Source organism: Rhododendron vialii, chromosome 10a, assembly GCF_030253575.1.
Source record: "Rhododendron vialii isolate Sample 1 chromosome 10a, ASM3025357v1".
In the NCBI taxonomy this organism is placed as follows: Eukaryota; Viridiplantae; Streptophyta; class Magnoliopsida; order Ericales; family Ericaceae; genus Rhododendron; species Rhododendron vialii.
Window position 1 is genome coordinate 11,472,170 of NC_080566.1, and position 19,195 is coordinate 11,491,364.

The 19,195-nt window shown below is 57.9% G+C and overlaps 47 non-coding genes across 47 annotated transcripts; all 47 read left to right on the plus strand.

Moving 5' to 3' along the window:
* Positions 1 to 192: 192 nt before the first annotated feature.
* Positions 193 to 311, plus strand: LOC131306018 (5S ribosomal RNA). Its single transcript, XR_009193571.1, has one exon. It is a non-coding gene; the product is annotated as a 5S ribosomal RNA (ribosomal RNA).
* A 288-nt stretch (positions 312 to 599) lies between these two features.
* Positions 600 to 718, plus strand: LOC131305484 (5S ribosomal RNA). The gene has a single exon (XR_009193064.1). It is a non-coding gene; the product is annotated as a 5S ribosomal RNA (ribosomal RNA).
* Positions 719 to 1,006: 288 nt separating this feature from the next.
* LOC131306019 (5S ribosomal RNA) lies at positions 1,007 to 1,125 on the plus strand. Its single transcript, XR_009193572.1, has one exon. It is a non-coding gene; the product is annotated as a 5S ribosomal RNA (ribosomal RNA).
* Positions 1,126 to 1,413: 288 nt separating this feature from the next.
* LOC131306021 (5S ribosomal RNA) lies at positions 1,414 to 1,532 on the plus strand. Its single transcript, XR_009193573.1, has one exon. It is a non-coding gene; the product is annotated as a 5S ribosomal RNA (ribosomal RNA).
* A 288-nt stretch (positions 1,533 to 1,820) lies between these two features.
* LOC131306022 (5S ribosomal RNA) lies at positions 1,821 to 1,939 on the plus strand. The gene has a single exon (XR_009193574.1). It is a non-coding gene; the product is annotated as a 5S ribosomal RNA (ribosomal RNA).
* Positions 1,940 to 2,227: 288 nt separating this feature from the next.
* On the plus strand, positions 2,228 to 2,346 carry LOC131306023 (5S ribosomal RNA). Its single transcript, XR_009193575.1, has one exon. It is a non-coding gene; the product is annotated as a 5S ribosomal RNA (ribosomal RNA).
* Positions 2,347 to 2,634: 288 nt separating this feature from the next.
* Positions 2,635 to 2,752, plus strand: LOC131305688 (5S ribosomal RNA). The gene has a single exon (XR_009193259.1). It is a non-coding gene; the product is annotated as a 5S ribosomal RNA (ribosomal RNA).
* Positions 2,753 to 3,040: 288 nt separating this feature from the next.
* Positions 3,041 to 3,159, plus strand: LOC131305562 (5S ribosomal RNA). Its single transcript, XR_009193138.1, has one exon. It is a non-coding gene; the product is annotated as a 5S ribosomal RNA (ribosomal RNA).
* A 288-nt stretch (positions 3,160 to 3,447) lies between these two features.
* LOC131305693 (5S ribosomal RNA) lies at positions 3,448 to 3,565 on the plus strand. Its single transcript, XR_009193264.1, has one exon. It is a non-coding gene; the product is annotated as a 5S ribosomal RNA (ribosomal RNA).
* Positions 3,566 to 3,853: 288 nt separating this feature from the next.
* On the plus strand, positions 3,854 to 3,972 carry LOC131306024 (5S ribosomal RNA). Its single transcript, XR_009193576.1, has one exon. It is a non-coding gene; the product is annotated as a 5S ribosomal RNA (ribosomal RNA).
* A 288-nt stretch (positions 3,973 to 4,260) lies between these two features.
* Positions 4,261 to 4,379, plus strand: LOC131306025 (5S ribosomal RNA). The gene has a single exon (XR_009193579.1). It is a non-coding gene; the product is annotated as a 5S ribosomal RNA (ribosomal RNA).
* Positions 4,380 to 4,667: 288 nt separating this feature from the next.
* Positions 4,668 to 4,786, plus strand: LOC131305485 (5S ribosomal RNA). The gene has a single exon (XR_009193065.1). It is a non-coding gene; the product is annotated as a 5S ribosomal RNA (ribosomal RNA).
* Positions 4,787 to 5,074: 288 nt separating this feature from the next.
* Positions 5,075 to 5,193, plus strand: LOC131306026 (5S ribosomal RNA). The gene has a single exon (XR_009193580.1). It is a non-coding gene; the product is annotated as a 5S ribosomal RNA (ribosomal RNA).
* Positions 5,194 to 5,481: 288 nt separating this feature from the next.
* LOC131305486 (5S ribosomal RNA) lies at positions 5,482 to 5,600 on the plus strand. The gene has a single exon (XR_009193066.1). It is a non-coding gene; the product is annotated as a 5S ribosomal RNA (ribosomal RNA).
* Positions 5,601 to 5,888: 288 nt separating this feature from the next.
* LOC131306027 (5S ribosomal RNA) lies at positions 5,889 to 6,007 on the plus strand. Its single transcript, XR_009193581.1, has one exon. It is a non-coding gene; the product is annotated as a 5S ribosomal RNA (ribosomal RNA).
* Positions 6,008 to 6,295: 288 nt separating this feature from the next.
* Positions 6,296 to 6,414, plus strand: LOC131306028 (5S ribosomal RNA). Its single transcript, XR_009193582.1, has one exon. It is a non-coding gene; the product is annotated as a 5S ribosomal RNA (ribosomal RNA).
* Positions 6,415 to 6,702: 288 nt separating this feature from the next.
* LOC131305487 (5S ribosomal RNA) lies at positions 6,703 to 6,821 on the plus strand. The gene has a single exon (XR_009193067.1). It is a non-coding gene; the product is annotated as a 5S ribosomal RNA (ribosomal RNA).
* A 288-nt stretch (positions 6,822 to 7,109) lies between these two features.
* On the plus strand, positions 7,110 to 7,228 carry LOC131306030 (5S ribosomal RNA). The gene has a single exon (XR_009193584.1). It is a non-coding gene; the product is annotated as a 5S ribosomal RNA (ribosomal RNA).
* Positions 7,229 to 7,516: 288 nt separating this feature from the next.
* On the plus strand, positions 7,517 to 7,635 carry LOC131306032 (5S ribosomal RNA). The gene has a single exon (XR_009193585.1). It is a non-coding gene; the product is annotated as a 5S ribosomal RNA (ribosomal RNA).
* A 288-nt stretch (positions 7,636 to 7,923) lies between these two features.
* On the plus strand, positions 7,924 to 8,042 carry LOC131306033 (5S ribosomal RNA). The gene has a single exon (XR_009193586.1). It is a non-coding gene; the product is annotated as a 5S ribosomal RNA (ribosomal RNA).
* Positions 8,043 to 8,330: 288 nt separating this feature from the next.
* On the plus strand, positions 8,331 to 8,449 carry LOC131306034 (5S ribosomal RNA). Its single transcript, XR_009193587.1, has one exon. It is a non-coding gene; the product is annotated as a 5S ribosomal RNA (ribosomal RNA).
* A 288-nt stretch (positions 8,450 to 8,737) lies between these two features.
* LOC131305488 (5S ribosomal RNA) lies at positions 8,738 to 8,856 on the plus strand. The gene has a single exon (XR_009193068.1). It is a non-coding gene; the product is annotated as a 5S ribosomal RNA (ribosomal RNA).
* Positions 8,857 to 9,144: 288 nt separating this feature from the next.
* Positions 9,145 to 9,263, plus strand: LOC131306035 (5S ribosomal RNA). Its single transcript, XR_009193588.1, has one exon. It is a non-coding gene; the product is annotated as a 5S ribosomal RNA (ribosomal RNA).
* Positions 9,264 to 9,551: 288 nt separating this feature from the next.
* On the plus strand, positions 9,552 to 9,670 carry LOC131306036 (5S ribosomal RNA). The gene has a single exon (XR_009193589.1). It is a non-coding gene; the product is annotated as a 5S ribosomal RNA (ribosomal RNA).
* A 288-nt stretch (positions 9,671 to 9,958) lies between these two features.
* On the plus strand, positions 9,959 to 10,077 carry LOC131305490 (5S ribosomal RNA). The gene has a single exon (XR_009193069.1). It is a non-coding gene; the product is annotated as a 5S ribosomal RNA (ribosomal RNA).
* Positions 10,078 to 10,365: 288 nt separating this feature from the next.
* LOC131306037 (5S ribosomal RNA) lies at positions 10,366 to 10,484 on the plus strand. The gene has a single exon (XR_009193590.1). It is a non-coding gene; the product is annotated as a 5S ribosomal RNA (ribosomal RNA).
* Positions 10,485 to 10,772: 288 nt separating this feature from the next.
* On the plus strand, positions 10,773 to 10,891 carry LOC131305491 (5S ribosomal RNA). Its single transcript, XR_009193070.1, has one exon. It is a non-coding gene; the product is annotated as a 5S ribosomal RNA (ribosomal RNA).
* Positions 10,892 to 11,179: 288 nt separating this feature from the next.
* Positions 11,180 to 11,298, plus strand: LOC131306038 (5S ribosomal RNA). The gene has a single exon (XR_009193591.1). It is a non-coding gene; the product is annotated as a 5S ribosomal RNA (ribosomal RNA).
* Positions 11,299 to 11,586: 288 nt separating this feature from the next.
* Positions 11,587 to 11,705, plus strand: LOC131305492 (5S ribosomal RNA). Its single transcript, XR_009193071.1, has one exon. It is a non-coding gene; the product is annotated as a 5S ribosomal RNA (ribosomal RNA).
* A 288-nt stretch (positions 11,706 to 11,993) lies between these two features.
* LOC131306039 (5S ribosomal RNA) lies at positions 11,994 to 12,112 on the plus strand. Its single transcript, XR_009193592.1, has one exon. It is a non-coding gene; the product is annotated as a 5S ribosomal RNA (ribosomal RNA).
* Positions 12,113 to 12,400: 288 nt separating this feature from the next.
* On the plus strand, positions 12,401 to 12,519 carry LOC131305493 (5S ribosomal RNA). The gene has a single exon (XR_009193072.1). It is a non-coding gene; the product is annotated as a 5S ribosomal RNA (ribosomal RNA).
* Positions 12,520 to 12,807: 288 nt separating this feature from the next.
* Positions 12,808 to 12,926, plus strand: LOC131306040 (5S ribosomal RNA). Its single transcript, XR_009193593.1, has one exon. It is a non-coding gene; the product is annotated as a 5S ribosomal RNA (ribosomal RNA).
* A 288-nt stretch (positions 12,927 to 13,214) lies between these two features.
* Positions 13,215 to 13,333, plus strand: LOC131305495 (5S ribosomal RNA). The gene has a single exon (XR_009193074.1). It is a non-coding gene; the product is annotated as a 5S ribosomal RNA (ribosomal RNA).
* A 288-nt stretch (positions 13,334 to 13,621) lies between these two features.
* On the plus strand, positions 13,622 to 13,740 carry LOC131306042 (5S ribosomal RNA). Its single transcript, XR_009193595.1, has one exon. It is a non-coding gene; the product is annotated as a 5S ribosomal RNA (ribosomal RNA).
* A 288-nt stretch (positions 13,741 to 14,028) lies between these two features.
* Positions 14,029 to 14,147, plus strand: LOC131305496 (5S ribosomal RNA). The gene has a single exon (XR_009193075.1). It is a non-coding gene; the product is annotated as a 5S ribosomal RNA (ribosomal RNA).
* A 288-nt stretch (positions 14,148 to 14,435) lies between these two features.
* On the plus strand, positions 14,436 to 14,554 carry LOC131305506 (5S ribosomal RNA). The gene has a single exon (XR_009193085.1). It is a non-coding gene; the product is annotated as a 5S ribosomal RNA (ribosomal RNA).
* A 288-nt stretch (positions 14,555 to 14,842) lies between these two features.
* On the plus strand, positions 14,843 to 14,961 carry LOC131306043 (5S ribosomal RNA). The gene has a single exon (XR_009193596.1). It is a non-coding gene; the product is annotated as a 5S ribosomal RNA (ribosomal RNA).
* A 288-nt stretch (positions 14,962 to 15,249) lies between these two features.
* LOC131305497 (5S ribosomal RNA) lies at positions 15,250 to 15,368 on the plus strand. The gene has a single exon (XR_009193076.1). It is a non-coding gene; the product is annotated as a 5S ribosomal RNA (ribosomal RNA).
* Positions 15,369 to 15,656: 288 nt separating this feature from the next.
* On the plus strand, positions 15,657 to 15,775 carry LOC131306044 (5S ribosomal RNA). The gene has a single exon (XR_009193597.1). It is a non-coding gene; the product is annotated as a 5S ribosomal RNA (ribosomal RNA).
* A 288-nt stretch (positions 15,776 to 16,063) lies between these two features.
* Positions 16,064 to 16,182, plus strand: LOC131306045 (5S ribosomal RNA). Its single transcript, XR_009193598.1, has one exon. It is a non-coding gene; the product is annotated as a 5S ribosomal RNA (ribosomal RNA).
* A 292-nt stretch (positions 16,183 to 16,474) lies between these two features.
* Positions 16,475 to 16,593, plus strand: LOC131306046 (5S ribosomal RNA). Its single transcript, XR_009193599.1, has one exon. It is a non-coding gene; the product is annotated as a 5S ribosomal RNA (ribosomal RNA).
* Positions 16,594 to 16,881: 288 nt separating this feature from the next.
* On the plus strand, positions 16,882 to 17,000 carry LOC131306048 (5S ribosomal RNA). Its single transcript, XR_009193600.1, has one exon. It is a non-coding gene; the product is annotated as a 5S ribosomal RNA (ribosomal RNA).
* Positions 17,001 to 17,292: 292 nt separating this feature from the next.
* LOC131306049 (5S ribosomal RNA) lies at positions 17,293 to 17,411 on the plus strand. Its single transcript, XR_009193601.1, has one exon. It is a non-coding gene; the product is annotated as a 5S ribosomal RNA (ribosomal RNA).
* A 288-nt stretch (positions 17,412 to 17,699) lies between these two features.
* On the plus strand, positions 17,700 to 17,818 carry LOC131306050 (5S ribosomal RNA). The gene has a single exon (XR_009193602.1). It is a non-coding gene; the product is annotated as a 5S ribosomal RNA (ribosomal RNA).
* Positions 17,819 to 18,110: 292 nt separating this feature from the next.
* Positions 18,111 to 18,229, plus strand: LOC131306051 (5S ribosomal RNA). The gene has a single exon (XR_009193603.1). It is a non-coding gene; the product is annotated as a 5S ribosomal RNA (ribosomal RNA).
* A 288-nt stretch (positions 18,230 to 18,517) lies between these two features.
* LOC131306052 (5S ribosomal RNA) lies at positions 18,518 to 18,636 on the plus strand. The gene has a single exon (XR_009193604.1). It is a non-coding gene; the product is annotated as a 5S ribosomal RNA (ribosomal RNA).
* A 288-nt stretch (positions 18,637 to 18,924) lies between these two features.
* Positions 18,925 to 19,043, plus strand: LOC131306054 (5S ribosomal RNA). Its single transcript, XR_009193606.1, has one exon. It is a non-coding gene; the product is annotated as a 5S ribosomal RNA (ribosomal RNA).
* Positions 19,044 to 19,195: the final 152 nt, after the last annotated feature.

The window sequence follows — 19,195 nt, forward strand, 5'->3', positions numbered from 1 at the left end:
GAGTTTTCGCAGCGATTTTTCCAGCTTCGAGCCAAAATAGCCCCGTCAGCGGGCACGTTCGGCCGCAGCCATCCCTCCAACGGGATACGGGGTCCGGCCGGCGAGACGTGGCCAAGAAAGACAGAGATAGAGGGAGCGGTGCCCGACGGGGCAGAAAAATGTACCAAAAGAATTGAAAGCGGAGTGCCTATCGGGTGCGATCATACCAGCACTAATGCACCGGATCCCATCAGAACTCCGCAGTTAAGCGTGCTTGGGCGAGAGTAGTACTAGGATGGGTGACCCCCTGGGAAGTCCTCGTGTTGCACCCCTTTCTTGTTTTTGTACGAAATCTCTTCCCCGCCCCCCGTTCCCTTCTTTCATCCGGTCGCCGCAACTTCGGCTCATGCCGTCCGTATCTTCCCGGAGAGTTTTCGCAGCGATTTTTCCAGCTTCGAGCCAAAATAGCCCCGTCAGCGGGCACGTTCGGCCGCAGCCATCCCTCCAACGGGATACGGGGTCCGGCCGGCGAGACGTGGCCAAGAAAGCCAGAGATAGAGGGAGCGGTGCCCGACGGGGCAGAAAAATGGACCAAAAGAATTGAAAGCGGAGTGCCTATCGGGTGCGATCATAACAGCACTAATGCACCGGATCCCATCAGAACTCCGCAGTTAAGCGTGCTTGGGCGAGAGTAGTACTAGGATGGGTGACCCCCTGGGAAGTCCTCGTGTTGCACCCCTTTTTCGTTTTTGTACGAAATCCCTTCCCCGCCCCCCGTTCCCTTCTTTCATCCGGTCGCCGCAACTTCGGCTCATGCCGTCCGTATCTTCCCGGAGAGTTTTCGCAGCGATTTTTCCAGCTTCGAGCCAAAATAGCCCCGTCAGCGGGCACGTTCGGCCGCAGCCATCCCTCCAACGGGATACGGGGTCCGGCCGGCGAGACGTGGCCAAGAAAGCCAGAGATAGAGGGAGCGGTGCCCGACGGGGCAGAAAAATGTACCAAAAGAATTGAAAGCGGAGTGCCTATCGGGTGCGATCATACCAGCACTAATGCACCGGATCCCATCAGAACTCCGCAGTTAAGCGTGCTTGGGCGAGAGTAGTACTAGGATGGGTGACCCCCTGGGAAGTCCTCGTGTTGCACCCCTTTTTTGTTTTTGTACGAAATCTCTTCCCCGCCCCCCGTTCCCTTCTTTCATCCGGTCGCCGCAACTTCGGCTCATGCCGTCCGTATCTTCCCGGAGAGTTTTCGCAGCGATTTTTCCAGCTTCGAGCCAAAATAGCCCCGTCAGCGGGCACGTTCGGCCGCAGCCATCCCTCCAACGGGATACGGGGTCCGGCCGGCGAGACGTGGCCAAGAAAGCCAGAGATAGAGGGAGCGGTGCCCGACGGGGCCGAAAAATGGACCAAAAGAATTGAAAGCGGAGTGCCTATCGGGTGCGATCATACCAGCACTAATGCACCGGATCCCATCAGAACTCCGCAGTTAAGCGTGCTTGGGCGAGAGTAGTACTAGGATGGGTGACCCCCTGGGAAGTCCTCGTGTTGCACCCCTTTTTCGTTTTTGTACGAAATCCCTTCCCCGCCCCCCGTTCCCTTCTTTCATCCGGTCGCCGCAACTTCGGCTCATGCCGTCCGGATCTTCCCGGAGAGTTTTCGCAGCGATTTTTCCAGCTGCGAGCCAAAATAGCCCCGTCAGCGGGCACGTTCGGCCGCAGCCATCCCTCCAACGGGATACGGGGTCCGGCCGGCGAGACGTGGCCAAGAAAGACAGAGATAGAGGGAGCGGTGCCCGACGGGGCCGAAAAATGTACCAAAAGAATTGAAAGCGGAGTGCCTATCGGGTGCGATCATACCAGCACTAATGCACCGGATCCCATCAGAACTCCGCAGTTAAGCGTGCTTGGGCGAGAGTAGTACTAGGATGGGTGACCCCCTGGGAAGTCCTCGTGTTGCACCCCTTTTTTGTTTTTGTACGAAATCTCTTCCCCGCCCCCCGTTCCCTTCTTTCATCCGGTCGCCGCAACTTCGGCTCATGCCGTCCGTATCTTCCCGGAGAGTTTTCGCAGCGATTTTTCCAGCTTCGAGCCAAAATAGCCCCGTCAGCGGGCACGTTCGGCCGCAGCCATCCCTCCAACGGGATACGGGGTCCGGCCGGCGAGACGTGGCCAAGAAAGACAGAGATAGAGGGAGCGGTGCCCGACGGGGCCGAAAAATGTACCAAAAGAATTGAAAGCGGAGTGCCTATCGGGTGCGATCATACCAGCACTAATGCACCGGATCCCATCAGAACTCCGCAGTTAAGCGTGCTTGGGCGAGAGTAGTACTAGGATGGGTGACCCCCTGGGAAGTCCTCGTGTTGCACCCCTTTTTTGTTTTTGTACGAAATCTCTTCCCCGCCCCCCGTTCCCTTCTTTCATCCGGTCGCCGCAACTTCGGCTCATGCCGTCCGTATCTTCCCGGAGAGTTTTCGCAGCGATTTTTCCAGCTTCGAGCCAAAATAGCCCCGTCAGCGGGCACGTTCGGCCGCAGCCATCCCTCCAACGGGATACGGGGTCCGGCCGGCGAGACGTGGCCAAGAAAGCCAGAGATAGAGGGAGCGGTGCCCGACGGGGCAGAAAAATGGACCAAAAGAATTGAAAGCGGAGTGCCTATCGGGTGCGATCATAACAGCACTAATGCACCGGATCCCATCAGAACTCCGCAGTTAAGCGTGCTTGGGCGAGAGTAGTACTAGGATGGGTGACCCCCGGGAAGTCCTCGTGTTGCACCCCTTTTTCGTTTTTGTACGAAATCCCTTCCCCGCCCCCCGTTCCCTTCTTTCATCCGGTCGCCGCAACTTCGGCTCATGCCGTCCGTATCTTCCCGGAGAGTTTTCGCAGCGATTTTTCCAGCTTCGAGCCAAAATAGCCCCGTCAGCGGGCACGTTCGGCCGCAGCCATCCCTCCAACGGGATACGGGGTCCGGCCGGCGAGACGTGGCCAAGAAAGCCAGAGATAGAGGGAGCGGTGCCCGACGGGGCAGAAAAATGGACCAAAAGAATTGAAAGCGGAGTGCCTATCGGGTGCGATCATAACAGCACTAATGCACCGGATCCCATCAGAACTCCGCAGTTAAGCGTGCTTGGGCGAGAGTAGTACTAGGATGGGTGACCCCCTGGGAAGTCCTCGTCTTGCACCCCTTTTTCGTTTTTGTACGAAATCCCTTCCCCGCCCCCCGTTCCCTTCTTTCATCCGGTCGCCGCAACTTCGGCTCATGCCGTCCGTATCTTTCCGGAGAGTTTTCGCAGCGATTTTTCCAGCTTCGAGCCAAAATAGCCCCGTCAGCGGGCACGTTCGGCCGCAGCCATCCCTCCAACGGGATACGGGGTCCGGCCGGCGAGACGTGGCCAAGAAAGCCAGAGATAGAGGGAGCGGTGCCCGACGGGGCAGAAAAATGTACCAAAAGAATTGAAAGCGGAGTGCCTATCGGGTGTGATCATACCAGCACTAATGCACCGGATCCCATCAGAACTCGCAGTTAAGCGTGCTTGGGCGAGAGTAGTACTAGGATGGGTGACCCCCTGGGAAGTCCTCGTGTTGCACCCCTTTTTTGTTTTTGTACGAAATCTCTTCCCCGCCCCCCGTTCCCTTCTTTCATCCGGTCGCCGCAACTTCGGCTCATGCCGTCCGTATCTTCCCGGAGAGTTTTCGCAGCGATTTTTCCAGCTTCGAGCCAAAATAGCCCCGTCAGCGGGCACGTTCGGCCGCAGCCATCCCTCCAACGGGATACGGGGTCCGGCCGGCGAGACGTGGCCAAGAAAGCCAGAGATAGAGGGAGCGGTGCCCGACGGGGCAGAAAAATGGACCAAAAGAATTGAAAGCGGAGTGCCTATCGGGTGCGATCATACCAGCACTAATGCACCGGATCCCATCAGAACTCCGCAGTTAAGCGTGCTTGGGCGAGAGTAGTACTAGGATGGGTGACCCCCTGGGAAGTCCTCGTGTTGCACCCCTTTTTCGTTTTTGTACGAAATCCCTTCCCCGCCCCCCGTTCCCTTCTTTCATCCGGTCGCCGCAACTTCGGCTCATGCCGTCCGGATCTTCCCGGAGAGTTTTCGCAGCGATTTTTCCAGCTGCGAGCCAAAATAGCCCCGTCAGCGGGCACGTTCGGCCGCAGCCATCCCTCCAACGGGATACGGGGTCCGGCCGGCGAGACGTGGCCAAGAAAGACAGAGATAGAGGGAGCGGTGCCCGACGGGGCCGAAAAATGTACCAAAAGAATTGAAAGCGGAGTGCCTATCGGGTGCGATCATACCAGCACTAATGCACCGGATCCCATCAGAACTCCGCAGTTAAGCGTGCTTGGGCGAGAGTAGTACTAGGATGGGTGACCCCCTGGGAAGTCCTCGTGTTGCACCCCTTTTTTGTTTTTGTACGAAATCTCTTCCCCGCCCCCCGTTCCCTTCTTTCATCCGGTCGCCGCAACTTCGGCTCATGCCGTCCGTATCTTCCCGGAGAGTTTTCGCAGCGATTTTTCCAGCTTCGAGCCAAAATAGCCCCGTCAGCGGGCACGTTCGGCCGCAGCCATCCCTCCAACGGGATACGGGGTCCGGCCGGCGAGACGTGGCCAAGAAAGCCAGAGATAGAGGGAGCGGTGCCCGACGGGGCAGAAAAATGGACCAAAAGAATTGAAAGCGGAGTTCCTATCGGGTGCGATCATAACAGCACTAATGCACCGGATCCCATCAGAACTCCGCAGTTAAGCGTGCTTGGGCGAGAGTAGTACTAGGATGGGTGACCCCCTGGGAAGTCCTCGTGTTGCACCCCTTTTTCGTTTTTGTACGAAATCCCTTCCCCGCCCCCCGTTCCCTTCTTTCATCCGGTCGCCGCAACTTCGGCTCATGCCGTCCGTATCTTTCCGGAGAGTTTTCGCAGCGATTTTTCCAGCTTCGAGCCAAAATAGCCCCGTCAGCGGGCACGTTCGGCCGCAGCCATCCCTCCAACGGGATACGGGGTCCGGCCGGCGAGACGTGGCCAAGAAAGACAGAGATAGAGGGAGCGGTGCCCGACGGGGCCGAAAAATGTACCAAAAGAATTGAAAGCGGAGTGCCTATCGGGTGCGATCATACCAGCACTAATGCACCGGATCCCATCAGAACTCCGCAGTTAAGCGTGCTTGGGCGAGAGTAGTACTAGGATGGGTGACCCCCTGGGAAGTCCTCGTGTTGCACCCCTTTTTTGTTTTTGTACGAAATCTCTTCCCCGCCCCCCGTTCCCTTCTTTCATCCGGTCGCCGCAACTTCGGCTCATGCCGTCCGTATCTTCCCGGAGAGTTTTCGCAGCGATTTTTCCAGCTTCGAGCCAAAATAGCCCCGTCAGCGGGCACGTTCGGCCGCAGCCATCCCTCCAACGGGATACGGGGTCCGGCCGGCGAGACGTGGCCAAGAAAGCCAGAGATAGAGGGAGCGGTGCCCGACGGGGCCGAAAAATGGACCAAAAGAATTGAAAGCGGAGTGCCTATCGGGTGCGATCATAACAGCACTAATGCACCGGATCCCATCAGAACTCCGCAGTTAAGCGTGCTTGGGCGAGAGTAGTACTAGGATGGGTGACCCCCTGGGAAGTCCTCGTGTTGCACCCCTTTTTCGTTTTTGTACGAAATCCCTTCCCCGCCCCCCGTTCCCTTCTTTCATCCGGTCGCCGCAACTTCGGCTCATGCCGTCCGTATCTTTCCGGAGAGTTTTCGCAGCGATTTTTCCAGCTTCGAGCCAAAATAGCCCCGTCAGCGGGCACGTTCGGCCGCAGCCATCCCTCCAACGGGATACGGGGTCCGGCCGGCGAGACGTGGCCAAGAAAGCCAGAGATAGAGCGAGCAGTGCCCGACGGGGCAGAAAAATGGACCAAAAGAATTGAAAGCGGAGTGCCTATCGGGTGCGATCATACCAGCACTAATGCACCGGATCCCATCAGAACTCCGCAGTTAAGCGTGCTTGGGCGAGAGTAGTACTAGGATGGGTGACCCCCTGGGAAGTCCTCGTGTTGCACCCCTTTTTCGTTTTTGTACGAAATCCCTTCCCCGCCCCCCGTTCCCTTCTTTCATCCGGTCGCCGCAACTTCGGCTCATGCCGTCCGGATCTTCCCGGAGAGTTTTCGCAGCGATTTTTCCAGCTGCGAGCCAAAATAGCCCCGTCAGCGGGCACGTTCGGCCGCAGCCATCCCTCCAACGGGATACGGGGTCCGGCCGGCGAGACGTGGCCAAGAAAGACAGAGATAGAGGGAGCGGTGCCCGACGGGGCAGAAAAATGTACCAAAAGAATTGAAAGCGGAGTGCCTATCGGGTGCGATCATACCAGCACTAATGCACCGGATCCCATCAGAACTCCGCAGTTAAGCGTGCTTGGGCGAGAGTAGTACTAGGATGGGTGACCCCCTGGGAAGTCCTCGTGTTGCACCCCTTTTTTGTTTTTGTACGAAATCTCTTCCCCGCCCCCCGTTCCCTTCTTTCATCCGGTCGCCGCAACTTCGGCTCATGCCGTCCGTATCTTCCCGGAGAGTTTTCGCAGCGATTTTTCGAGCTGCGAGCCAAAATAGCCCCGTCAGCGGGCACGTTCGGCCGCAGCCATCCCTCCAACGGGATACGGGGTCCGGCCGGCGAGACGTGGCCAAGAAAGCCAGAGATAGAGGGAGCGGTGCCCGACGGGGCAGAAAAATGGACCAAAAGAATTGAAAGCGGAGTGCCTATCGGGTGCGATCATAACAGCACTAATGCACCGGATCCCATCAGAACTCCGCAGTTAAGCGTGCTTGGGCGAGAGTAGTACTAGGATGGGTGACCCCCTGGGAAGTCCTCGTGTTGCACCCCTTTTTCGTTTTTGTACGAAATCCCTTCCCCGCCCCCCGTTCCCTTCTTTCATCCGGTCGCCGCAACTTCGGCTCATGCCGTCCGTATCTTTCCGGAGAGTTTTCGCAGCGATTTTTCCAGCTTCGAGCCAAAATAGCCCCGTCAGCGGGCACGTTCGGCCGCAGCCATCCCTCCAACGGGATACGGGGTCCGGCCGGCGAGACGTGGCCAAGAAAGACAGAGATAGAGGGAGCGGTGCCCGACGGGGCAGAAAAATGTACCAAAAGAATTGAAAGCGGAGTGCCTATCGGGTGCGATCATACCAGCACTAATGCACCGGATCCCATCAGAACTCCGCAGTTAAGCGTGCTTGGGCGAGAGTAGTACTAGGATGGGTGACCCCCTGGGAAGTCCTCGTGTTGCACCCCTTTTTCGTTTTTGTACGAAATCTCTTCCCCGCCCCCCGTTCCCTTCTTTCATCCGGTCGCCGCAACTTCGGCTCATGCCGTCCGTATCTTCCCGGAGAGTTTTCGCAGCGATTTTTCCAGCTTCGAGCCAAAATAGCCCCGTCAGCGGGCACGTTCGGCCGCAGCCATCCCTCCAACGGGATACGGGGTCCGGCCGGCGAGACGTGGCCAAGAAAGACAGAGATAGAGGGAGCGGTGCCCGACGGGGCAGAAAAATGTACCAAAAGAATTGAAAGCGGAGTGCCTATCGGGTGCGATCATACCAGCACTAATGCACCGGATCCCATCAGAACTCCGCAGTTAAGCGTGCTTGGGCGAGAGTAGTACTAGGATGGGTGACCCCCTGGGAAGTCCTCGTGTTGCACCCCTTTTTTGTTTTTGTACGAAATCTCTTCCCCGCCCCCCGTTCCCTTCTTTCATCCGGTCGCCGCAACTTCGGCTCATGCCGTCCGTATCTTCCCGGAGAGTTTTCGCAGCGATTTTTCGAGCTGCGAGCCAAAATAGCCCCGTCAGCGGGCACGTTCGGCCGCAGCCATCCCTCCAACGGGATACGGGGTCCGGCCGGCGAGACGTGGCCAAGAAAGCCAGAGATAGAGCGAGCAGTGCCCGACGGGGCAGAAAAATGGACCAAAAGAATTGAAAGCGGAGTGCCTATCGGGTGCGATCATACCAGCACTAATGCACCGGATCCCATCAGAACTCCGCAGTTAAGCGTGCTTGGGCGAGAGTAGTACTAGGATGGGTGACCCCCTGGGAAGTCCTCGTGTTGCACCCCTTTTTCGTTTTTGTACGAAATCCCTTCCCCGCCCCCCGTTCCCTTCTTTCATCCGGTCGCCGCAACTTCGGCTCATGCCGTCCGGATCTTCCCGGAGAGTTTTCGCAGCGATTTTTCCAGCTGCGAGCCAAAATAGCCCCGTCAGCGGGCACGTTCGGCCGCAGCCATCCCTCCAACGGGATACGGGGTCCGGCCGGCGAGACGTGGCCAAGAAAGACAGAGATAGAGGGAGCGGTGCCCGACGGGGCAGAAAAATGTACCAAAAGAATTGAAAGCGGAGTGCCTATCGGGTGCGATCATACCAGCACTAATGCACCGGATCCCATCAGAACTCCGCAGTTAAGCGTGCTTGGGCGAGAGTAGTACTAGGATGGGTGACCCCCTGGGAAGTCCTCGTGTTGCACCCCTTTTTTGTTTTTGTACGAAATCTCTTCCCCGCCCCCCGTTCCCTTCTTTCATCCGGTCGCCGCAACTTCGGCTCATGCCGTCCGTATCTTCCCGGAGAGTTTTCGCAGCGATTTTTCGAGCTGCGAGCCAAAATAGCCCCGTCAGCGGGCACGTTCGGCCGCAGCCATCCCTCCAACGGGATACGGGGTCCGGCCGGCGAGACGTGGCCAAGAAAGCCAGAGATAGAGGGAGCGGTGCCCGACGGGGCAGAAAAATGGACCAAAAGAATTGAAAGCGGAGTGCCTATCGGGTGCGATCATAACAGCACTAATGCACCGGATCCCATCAGAACTCCGCAGTTAAGCGTGCTTGGGCGAGAGTAGTACTAGGATGGGTGACCCCCTGGGAAGTCCTCGTGTTGCACCCCTTTTTCGTTTTTGTACGAAATCCCTTCCCCGCCCCCCGTTCCCTTCTTTCATCCGGTCGCCGCAACTTCGGCTCATGCCGTCCGTATCTTTCCGGAGAGTTTTCGCAGCGATTTTTCCAGCTTCGAGCCAAAATAGCCCCGTCAGCGGGCACGTTCGGCCGCAGCCATCCCTCCAACGGGATACGGGGTCCGGCCGGCGAGACGTGGCCAAGAAAGACAGAGATAGAGGGAGCGGTGCCCGACGGGGCAGAAAAATGTACCAAAAGAATTGAAAGCGGAGTGCCTATCGGGTGCGATCATACCAGCACTAATGCACCGGATCCCATCAGAACTCCGCAGTTAAGCGTGCTTGGGCGAGAGTAGTACTAGGATGGGTGACCCCCTGGGAAGTCCTCGTGTTGCACCCCTTTTTCGTTTTTGTACGAAATCTCTTCCCCGCCCCCCGTTCCCTTCTTTCATCCGGTCGCCGCAACTTCGGCTCATGCCGTCCGTATCTTCCCGGAGAGTTTTCGCAGCGATTTTTCCAGCTTCGAGCCAAAATAGCCCCGTCAGCGGGCACGTTCGGCCGCAGCCATCCCTCCAACGGGATACGGGGTCCGGCCGGCGAGACGTGGCCAAGAAAGACAGAGATAGAGGGAGCGGTGCCCGACGGGGCAGAAAAATGTACCAAAAGAATTGAAAGCGGAGTGCCTATCGGGTGCGATCATACCAGCACTAATGCACCGGATCCCATCAGAACTCCGCAGTTAAGCGTGCTTGGGCGAGAGTAGTACTAGGATGGGTGACCCCCTGGGAAGTCCTCGTGTTGCACCCCTTTTTTGTTTTTGTACGAAATCTCTTCCCCGCCCCCCGTTCCCTTCTTTCATCCGGTCGCCGCAACTTCGGCTCATGCCGTCCGTATCTTCCCGGAGAGTTTTCGCAGCGATTTTTCGAGCTGCGAGCCAAAATAGCCCCGTCAGCGGGCACGTTCGGCCGCAGCCATCCCTCCAACGGGATACGGGGTCCGGCCGGCGAGACGTGGCCAAGAAAGCCAGAGATAGAGGGAGCGGTGCCCGACGGGGCAGAAAAATGGACCAAAAGAATTGAAAGCGGAGTGCCTATCGGGTGCGATCATAACAGCACTAATGCACCGGATCCCATCAGAACTCCGCAGTTAAGCGTGCTTGGGCGAGAGTAGTACTAGGATGGGTGACCCCCTGGGAAGTCCTCGTGTTGCACCCCTTTTTCGTTTTTGTACGAAATCCCTTCCCCGCCCCCCGTTCCCTTCTTTCATCCGGTCGCCGCAACTTCGGCTCATGCCGTCCGTATCTTTCCGGAGAGTTTTCGCAGCGATTTTTCCAGCTTCGAGCCAAAATAGCCCCGTCAGCGGGCACGTTCGGCCGCAGCCATCCCTCCAACGGGATACGGGGTCCGGCCGGCGAGACGTGGCCAAGAAAGACAGAGATAGAGGGAGCGGTGCCCGACGGGGCAGAAAAATGTACCAAAAGAATTGAAAGCGGAGTGCCTATCGGGTGCGATCATACCAGCACTAATGCACCGGATCCCATCAGAACTCCGCAGTTAAGCGTGCTTGGGCGAGAGTAGTACTAGGATGGGTGACCCCCTGGGAAGTCCTCGTGTTGCACCCCTTTTTTGTTTTTGTACGAAATCTCTTCCCCGCCCCCCGTTCCCTTCTTTCATCCGGTCGCCGCAACTTCGGCTCATGCCGTCCGTATCTTCCCGGAGAGTTTTCGCAGCGATTTTTCCAGCTTCGAGCCAAAATAGCCCCGTCAGCGGGCACGTTCGGCCGCAGCCATCCCTCCAACGGGATACGGGGTCCGGCCGGCGAGACGTGGCCAAGAAAGCCAGAGATAGAGGGAGCGGTGCCCGACGGGGCCGAAAAATGGACCAAAAGAATTGAAAGCGGAGTGCCTATCGGGTGCGATCATAACAGCACTAATGCACCGGATCCCATCAGAACTCCGCAGTTAAGCGTGCTTGGGCGAGAGTAGTACTAGGATGGGTGACCCCCTGGGAAGTCCTCGTGTTGCACCCCTTTTTCGTTTTTGTACGAAATCCCTTCCCCGCCCCCCGTTCCCTTCTTTCATCCGGTCGCCGCAACTTCGGCTCATGCCGTCCGGATCTTCCCGGAGAGTTTTCGCAGCGATTTTTCCAGCTGCGAGCCAAAATAGCCCCGTCAGCGGGCACGTTCGGCCGCAGCCATCCCTCCAACGGGATACGGGGTCCGGCCGGCGAGACGTGGCCAAGAAAGACAGAGATAGAGGGAGCGGTGCCCGACGGGGCAGAAAAATGTACCAAAAGAATTGAAAGCGGAGTGCCTATCGGGTGCGATCATACCAGCACTAATGCACCGGATCCCATCAGAACTCCGCAGTTAAGCGTGCTTGGGCGAGAGTAGTACTAGGATGGGTGACCCCCTGGGAAGTCCTCGTGTTGCACCCCTTTTTTGTTTTTGTACGAAATCTCTTCCCCGCCCCCCGTTCCCTTCTTTCATCCGGTCGCCGCAACTTCGGCTCATGCCGTCCGTATCTTCCCGGAGAGTTTTCGCAGCGATTTTTCGAGCTGCGAGCCAAAATAGCCCCGTCAGCGGGCACGTTCGGCCGCAGCCATCCCTCCAACGGGATACGGGGTCCGGCCGGCGAGACGTGGCCAAGAAAGCCAGAGATAGAGGGAGCGGTGCCCGACGGGGCAGAAAAATGGACCAAAAGAATTGAAAGCGGAGTGCCTATCGGGTGCGATCATAACAGCACTAATGCACCGGATCCCATCAGAACTCCGCAGTTAAGCGTGCTTGGGCGAGAGTAGTACTAGGATGGGTGACCCCCTGGGAAGTCCTCGTGTTGCACCCCTTTTTCGTTTTTGTACGAAATCCCTTCCCCGCCCCCCGTTCCCTTCTTTCATCCGGTCGCCGCAACTTCGGCTCATGCCGTCCGTATCTTTCCGGAGAGTTTTCGCAGCGATTTTTCCAGCTTCGAGCCAAAATAGCCCCGTCAGCGGGCACGTTCGGCCGCAGCCATCCCTCCAACGGGATACGGGGTCCGGCCGGCGAGACGTGGCCAAGAAAGACAGAGATAGAGGGAGCGGTGCCCGACGGGGCAGAAAAATGTACCAAAAGAATTGAAAGCGGAGTGCCTATCGGGTGCGATCATACCAGCACTAATGCACCGGATCCCATCAGAACTCCGCAGTTAAGCGTGCTTGGGCGAGAGTAGTACTAGGATGGGTGACCCCCTGGGAAGTCCTCGTGTTGCACCCCTTTTTTGTTTTTGTACGAAATCTCTTCCCCGCCCCCCGTTCCCTTCTTTCATCCGGTCGCCGCAACTTCGGCTCATGCCGTCCGTATCTTCCCGGAGAGTTTTCGCAGCGATTTTTCCAGCTTCGAGCCAAAATAGCCCCGTCAGCGGGCACGTTCGGCCGCAGCCATCCCTCCAACGGGATACGGGGTCCGGCCGGCGAGACGTGGCCAAGAAAGCCAGAGATAGAGGGAGCGGTGCCCGACGGGGCCGAAAAATGGACCAAAAGAATTGAAAGCGGAGTGCCTATCGGGTGCGATCATAACAGCACTAATGCACCGGATCCCATCAGAACTCCGCAGTTAAGCGTGCTTGGGCGAGAGTAGTACTAGGATGGGTGACCCCCTGGGAAGTCCTCGTGTTGCACCCCTTTTTCGTTTTTGTACGAAATCCCTTCCCCGCCCCCCGTTCCCTTCTTTCATCCGGTCGCCGCAACTTCGGCTCATGCCGTCCGGATCTTCCCGGAGAGTTTTCGCAGCGATTTTTCCAGCTGCGAGCCAAAATAGCCCCGTCAGCGGGCACGTTCGGCCGCAGCCATCCCTCCAACGGGATACGGGGTCCGGCCGGCGAGACGTGGCCAAGAAAGACAGAGATAGAGGGAGCGGTGCCCGACGGGGCAGAAAAATGTACCAAAAGAATTGAAAGCGGAGTGCCTATCGGGTGCGATCATACCAGCACTAATGCACCGGATCCCATCAGAACTCCGCAGTTAAGCGTGCTTGGGCGAGAGTAGTACTAGGATGGGTGACCCCCTGGGAAGTCCTCGTGTTGCACCCCTTTTTTGTTTTTGTACGAAATCTCTTCCCCGCCCCCCGTTCCCTTCTTTCATCCGGTCGCCGCAACTTCGGCTCATGCCGTCCGTATCTTCCCGGAGAGTTTTCGCAGCGATTTTTCCAGCTTCGAGCCAAAATAGCCCCGTCAGCGGGCACGTTCGGCCGCAGCCATCCCTCCAACGGGATACGGGGTCCGGCCGGCGAGACGTGGCCAAGAAAGCCAGAGATAGAGGGAGCGGTGCCCGACGGGGCCGAAAAATGGACCAAAAGAATTGAAAGCGGAGTGCCTATCGGGTGCGATCATAACAGCACTAATGCACCGGATCCCATCAGAACTCCGCAGTTAAGCGTGCTTGGGCGAGAGTAGTACTAGGATGGGTGACCCCCTGGGAAGTCCTCGTGTTGCACCCCTTTTTCGTTTTTGTACGAAATCCCTTCCCCGCCCCCCGTTCCCTTCTTTCATCCGGTCGCCGCAACTTCGGCTCATGCCGTCCGGATCTTCCCGGAGAGTTTTCGCAGCGATTTTTCCAGCTGCGAGCCAAAATAGCCCCGTCAGCGGGCACGTTCGGCCGCAGCCATCCCTCCAACGGGATACGGGGTCCGGCCGGCGAGACGTGGCCAAGAAAGACAGAGATAGAGGGAGCGGTGCCCGACGGGGCAGAAAAATGTACCAAAAGAATTGAAAGCGGAGTGCCTATCGGGTGCGATCATACCAGCACTAATGCACCGGATCCCATCAGAACTCCGCAGTTAAGCGTGCTTGGGCGAGAGTAGTACTAGGATGGGTGACCCCCTGGGAAGTCCTCGTGTTGCACCCCTTTTTTGTTTTTGTACGAAATCTCTTCCCCGCCCCCCGTTCCCTTCTTTCATCCGGTCGCCGCAACTTCGGCTCATGCCGTCCGTATCTTCCCGGAGAGTTTTCGCAGCGATTTTTCGAGCTGCGAGCCAAAATAGCCCCGTCAGCGGGCACGTTCGGCCGCAGCCATCCCTCCAACGGGATACGGGGTCCGGCCGGCGAGACGTGGCCAAGAAAGCCAGAGATAGAGGGAGCGGTGCCCGACGGGGCAGAAAAATGGACCAAAAGAATTGAAAGCGGAGTGCCTATCGGGTGCGATCATAACAGCACTAATGCACCGGATCCCATCAGAACTCCGCAGTTAAGCGTGCTTGGGCGAGAGTAGTACTAGGATGGGTGACCCCCTGGGAAGTCCTCGTGTTGCACCCCTTTTTCGTTTTTGTACGAAATCCCTTCCCCGCCCCCCGTTCCCTTCTTTCATCCGGTCGCCGCAACTTCGGCTCATGCCGTCCGTATCTTTCCGGAGAGTTTTCGCAGCGATTTTTCCAGCTTCGAGCCAAAATAGCCCCGTCAGCGGGCACGTTCGGCCGCAGCCATCCCTCCAACGGGATACGGGGTCCGGCCGGCGAGACGTGGCCAAGAAAGACAGAGATAGAGGGAGCGGTGCCCGACGGGGCAGAAAAATGTACCAAAAGAATTGAAAGCGGAGTGCCTATCGGGTGCGATCATACCAGCACTAATGCACCGGATCCCATCAGAACTACGCAGTTAAGCGTGCTTGGGCGAGAGTAGTACTAGGATGGGTGACCCCCTGGGAAGTCCTCGTGTTGCACCCCTTTTTTGTTTTTGTACGAAATCTCTTCCCCGCCCCCCGTTCCCTTCTTTCATCCGGTCGCCGCAACTTCGGCTCATGCCGTCCGTATCTTCCCGGAGAGTTTTCGCAGCGATTTTTCCAGCTGCGAGCCAAAATAGCCCCGTCAGCGGGCACGTTCGGCCGCAGCCATCCCTCCAACGGGATACGGGGTCCGGCCGGCGAGACGTGGCCAAGAAAGACAGAGATAGAGGGAGCGGTGCCCGACGGGGCAGAAAAATGTACCAAAAGAATTGAAAGCGGAGTGCCTATCGGGTGCGATCATACCAGCACTAATGCACCGGATCCCATCAGAACTCCGCAGTTAAGCGTGCTTGGGCGAGAGTAGTACTAGGATGGGTGACCCCCTGGGAAGTCCTCGTGTTGCACCCCTTTTTTGTTTTTGTACGAAATCTCTTCCCCGCCCCCCGTTCCCTTCTTTCATCCGGTCGCCGCAACTTCGGCTCATGCCGTCCGGATCTTCCCGGAGAGTTTTCGAAGCGATTTTTCCAGCTGCGAGCCAAAATAGCCCCGTCAGCGGGCACGTTCGGCCGCAGCCATCCCTCCAACGGGATACGGGGTCCGGCCGGCGAGACGTGGCCAAGAAAGCCAGAGATAGAGCGAGCGGTGCCCGACGGGGCCGAAAAATGGACCAAAAGAATTGAAAGCGGAGTGCCTATCGGGTGCGATCATAACAGCACTAATGCACCGGATCCCATCAGAACTCCGCAGTTAAGCGTGCTTGGGCGAGAGTAGTACTAGGATGGGTGACCCCCTGGGAAGTCCTCGTGTTGCACCCCTTTTTCGTTTTTGTACGAAATCCCTTCCCCGCCCCCCGTTCCCTTCTTTCATCCGGTCGCCGCAACTTCGGCTCATGCCGTCCGTATCTTTCCGGAGAGTTTTCGCAGCGATTTTTCCAGCTTCGAGCCAAAATAGCCCCGTCAGCGGGCACGTTCGGCCGCAGCCATCCCTCCAACGGGATACGGGGTCCGGCCGGCGAGACGTGGCCAAGAAAGCCAGAGATAGAGCGAGCAGTGCCCGACGGGGCAGAAAAATGGACCAAAAGAATTGAAAGCGGAGTGCCTATCGGGTGCGATCATACCAGCACTAATGCACCGGATCCCATCAGAACTCCGCAGTTAAGCGTGCTTGGGCGAGAGTAGTACTAGGATGGGTGACCCCCTGGGAAGTCCTCGTGTTGCACCCCTTTTTCGTTTTTGTACGAAATCCCTTCCCCGCCCCCCGTTCCCTTCTTTCATCCGGTCGCCGCAACTTCGGCTCATGCCGTCCGGATCTTCCCGGAGAGTTTTCGCAGCGATTTTTCCAGCTGCGAGCCAAAATAGCCCCGTCAGCGGGCACGTTCGGCCGCAGCCATCCCTCCAACGGGATACGGGGTCCGGCCGGCGAGACGTGGCCAAGAAAGCCAGAGATAGAGTGAGCCGTGCCCGACGGGGCAGAAAAATGGACCAAAAGAATTGAAAGCGGAGTGCCTATCGGGTGCGATCATACCAGCACTAATGCACCGGATCCCATCAGAACTCCGCAGTTAAGCGTGCTTGGGCGAGAGTAGTACTAGGATGGGTGACCCCCTGGGAAGTCCTCGTGTTGCACCCCTTTTTCGTTTTTGTACGAAATCCCTTCCCCGCCCCCCGTTCCCTTCTTTCATCCGGTCGCCGCAACTTCGGCTCATTCCGTCCGGATCTTCCCGGAGAGTTTTCGCTGCAGCGATTTTTCGAGCTGCGAGCCAAAATAGCCCCCTTCAGCGGGCACTCTCGGCCGTAGCCATCCCTCCAACGGGATACGGGGTCCGGCCGGCGAGACGTGGCCAAGAAAGCCAGAGATAGAGTGAGCCGTGCCCGACGGGGCCGAAAAATGGACCAAAAGAATTGAAAGCGGAGTGCCTATCGGGTGCGATCATACCAGCACTAATGCACCGGATCCCATCAGAACTCCGCAGTTAAGCGTGCTTGGGCGAGAGTAGTACTAGGATGGGTGACCCCCTGGGAAGTCCTCGTGTTGCACCCCTTTTTCGTTTTTGTACGAAATCCCTTCCCCGCCCCCCGTTCCCTTCTTTCATCCGGTCGCCGCAACTTCGGCTCATGCCGTCCGGATCTTCCCGGAGAGTTTTCGCAGCGATTTTTCCAGCTGCGAGCCAAAATAGCCCCGTCAGCGGGCACGTTCGGCCGCAGCCATCCCTCCAACGGGATACGGGGTCCGGCCGGCGAGACGTGGCCAAGAAAGCCAGAGATAGAGCGAGCGGTGCCCGACGGGGCCGAAAAATGGACCAAAAGAATTGAAAGCGGAGTGCCTATCGGGTGCGATCATACCAGCACTAATGCACCGGATCCCATCAGAACTCCGCAGTTAAGCGTGCTTGGGCGAGAGTAGTACTAGGATGGGTGACCCCCTGGGAAGTCCTCGTGTTGCACCCCTTTTTCGTTTTTGTACGAAATCCCTTCCCCGCCCCCCGTTCCCTTCTTTCATCCGGTCGCCGCAACTTCGGCTCATTCCGTCCGGATCTTCCCGGAGAGTTTTCGCTGCAGCGATTTTTCGAGCTGCGAGCCAAAATAGCCCCCTTCAGCGGGCACTTTCGGCCGTAGCCATCCCTCCAACGGGATACGGGGTCCGGCCGGCGAGACGTGGCCAAGAAAGCCAGAGATAGAGTGAGCAGTGCCCGACGGGGCAGAAAAATGGACCAAAAGAATTGAAAGCGGAGTGCCTATCGGGTGCGATCATACCAGCACTAATGCACCGGATCCCATCAGAACTCCGCAGTTAAGCGTGCTTGGGCGAGAGTAGTACTAGGATGGGTGACCCCCTGGGAAGTCCTCGTGTTGCACCCCTTTTTCGTTTTTGTACGAAATCCCTTCCCCGCCCCCCGTTCCCTTCTTTCATCCGGTCGCCGCAACTTCGGCTCATGCCGTCCGGATCTTCCCGGAGAGTTTTCGCAGCGATTTTTCCAGCTTCGAGCCAAAATAGCCCCGTCAGCGGGCACGTTCGGCCGCAGCCATCCCTCCAACGGGATACGGGGTCCGGCCGGCGAGACGTGGCCAAGAAAGCCAGAGATAGAGCGAGCGGTGCCCGACGGGGCCGAAAAATGGACCAAAAGAATTGAAAGCGGAGTGCCTATCGGGTGCGATCATACCAGCACTAATGCACCGGATCCCATCAGAACTCCGCAGTTAAGCGTGCTTGGGCGAGAGTAGTACTAGGATGGGTGACCCCCTGGGAAGTCCTCGTGTTGCACCCCTTTTTCGTTTTTGTACGAAATCCCTTCCCCGCCCCCCGTTCCCTTCTTTCATCCGGTCGCCGCAACTTCGGCTCATTCCGTCCGGATCTTCCCGGAGAGTTTTCGCTGCAGCGATTTTTCGAGCTGCGAGCCAAAATAGCCCCCTTCAGCGGGCACTCTCGGCCGTAGCCATCCCTCCAACGGGATACGGGGTCCGGCCGGCGAGACGTGGCCAAGAAAGCCAGAGATAGAGCGAGCAGTGCCCGACGGGGCAGAAAAATGGACCAAAAGAATTGAAAGCGGAGTGCCTATCGGGTGCGATCATACCAGCACTAATGCACCGGATCCCATCAGAACTCCGCAGTTAAGCGTGCTTGGGCGAGAGTAGTACTAGGATGGGTGACCCCCTGGGAAGTCCTCGTGTTGCACCCCTTTTTCGTTTTTGTACGAAATCCCTTCCCCGCCCCCCGTTCCCTTCTTTCATCCGGTCGCCGCAACTTCGGCTCATGCCGTCCGGATCTTCCCGGAGAGTTTTCGAAGCGATTTTTCCAGCTGCGAGCCAAAATAGCCCCGTCAGCGGGCACGTTCGGCCGCAGCCATCCCTCCAACGGGATACGGGGTCCGGCCGGCGAGACGTGGCCAAGAAAGCCAGAGATAGAGCGAGCGGTGCCCGACGGGGCCGAAAAATGGACCAAAAGAATTGAAAGCGGAGTGCCTATCGGGTGCGATCATACCAGCACTAATGCACCGGATCCCATCAGAACTCCGCAGTTAAGCGTGCTTGGGCGAGAGTAGTACTAGGATGGGTGACCCCCTGGGAAGTCCTCGTGTTGCACCCCTTTTTCGTTTTTGTACGAAATCCCTTCCCCGCCCCCCGTTCCCTTCTTTCATCCGGTCGCCGCAACTTCGGCTCATGCCGTCCGGATCTTCCCGGAGAGTTTTCGCAGCGATTTTTCCAGCTGCGAGCCAAAATAGCCCCGTCAGCGGGCACGTTCGGCCGCAGCCATCCCTCCAACGGGATACGGGGTCCGGCCGGCGAGACGTGGCCAAGAAAGCCAGAGATAGAGCGAGCGGTGCCCGACGGGGCCGAAAAATGGACCAAAAGAATTGAAAGCGGAGTGCCTATCGGGTGCGATCATACCAGCACTAATGCACCGGATCCCATCAGAACTCCGCAGTTAAGCGTGCTTGGGCGAGAGTAGTACTAGGATGGGTGACCCCCTGGGAAGTCCTCGTGTTGCACCCCTTTTTCGTTTTTGTACGAAATCCCTTCCCCGCCCCCCGTTCCCTTCTTTCATCCGGTCGCCGCAACTTCGGCTCATTCCGTCCGTATCTTCCCGGAGAGTTTTCGCAGCGATTTTTCGAGCTGCGAGCCAAAATAGCCCCCTTCAGCGGGCA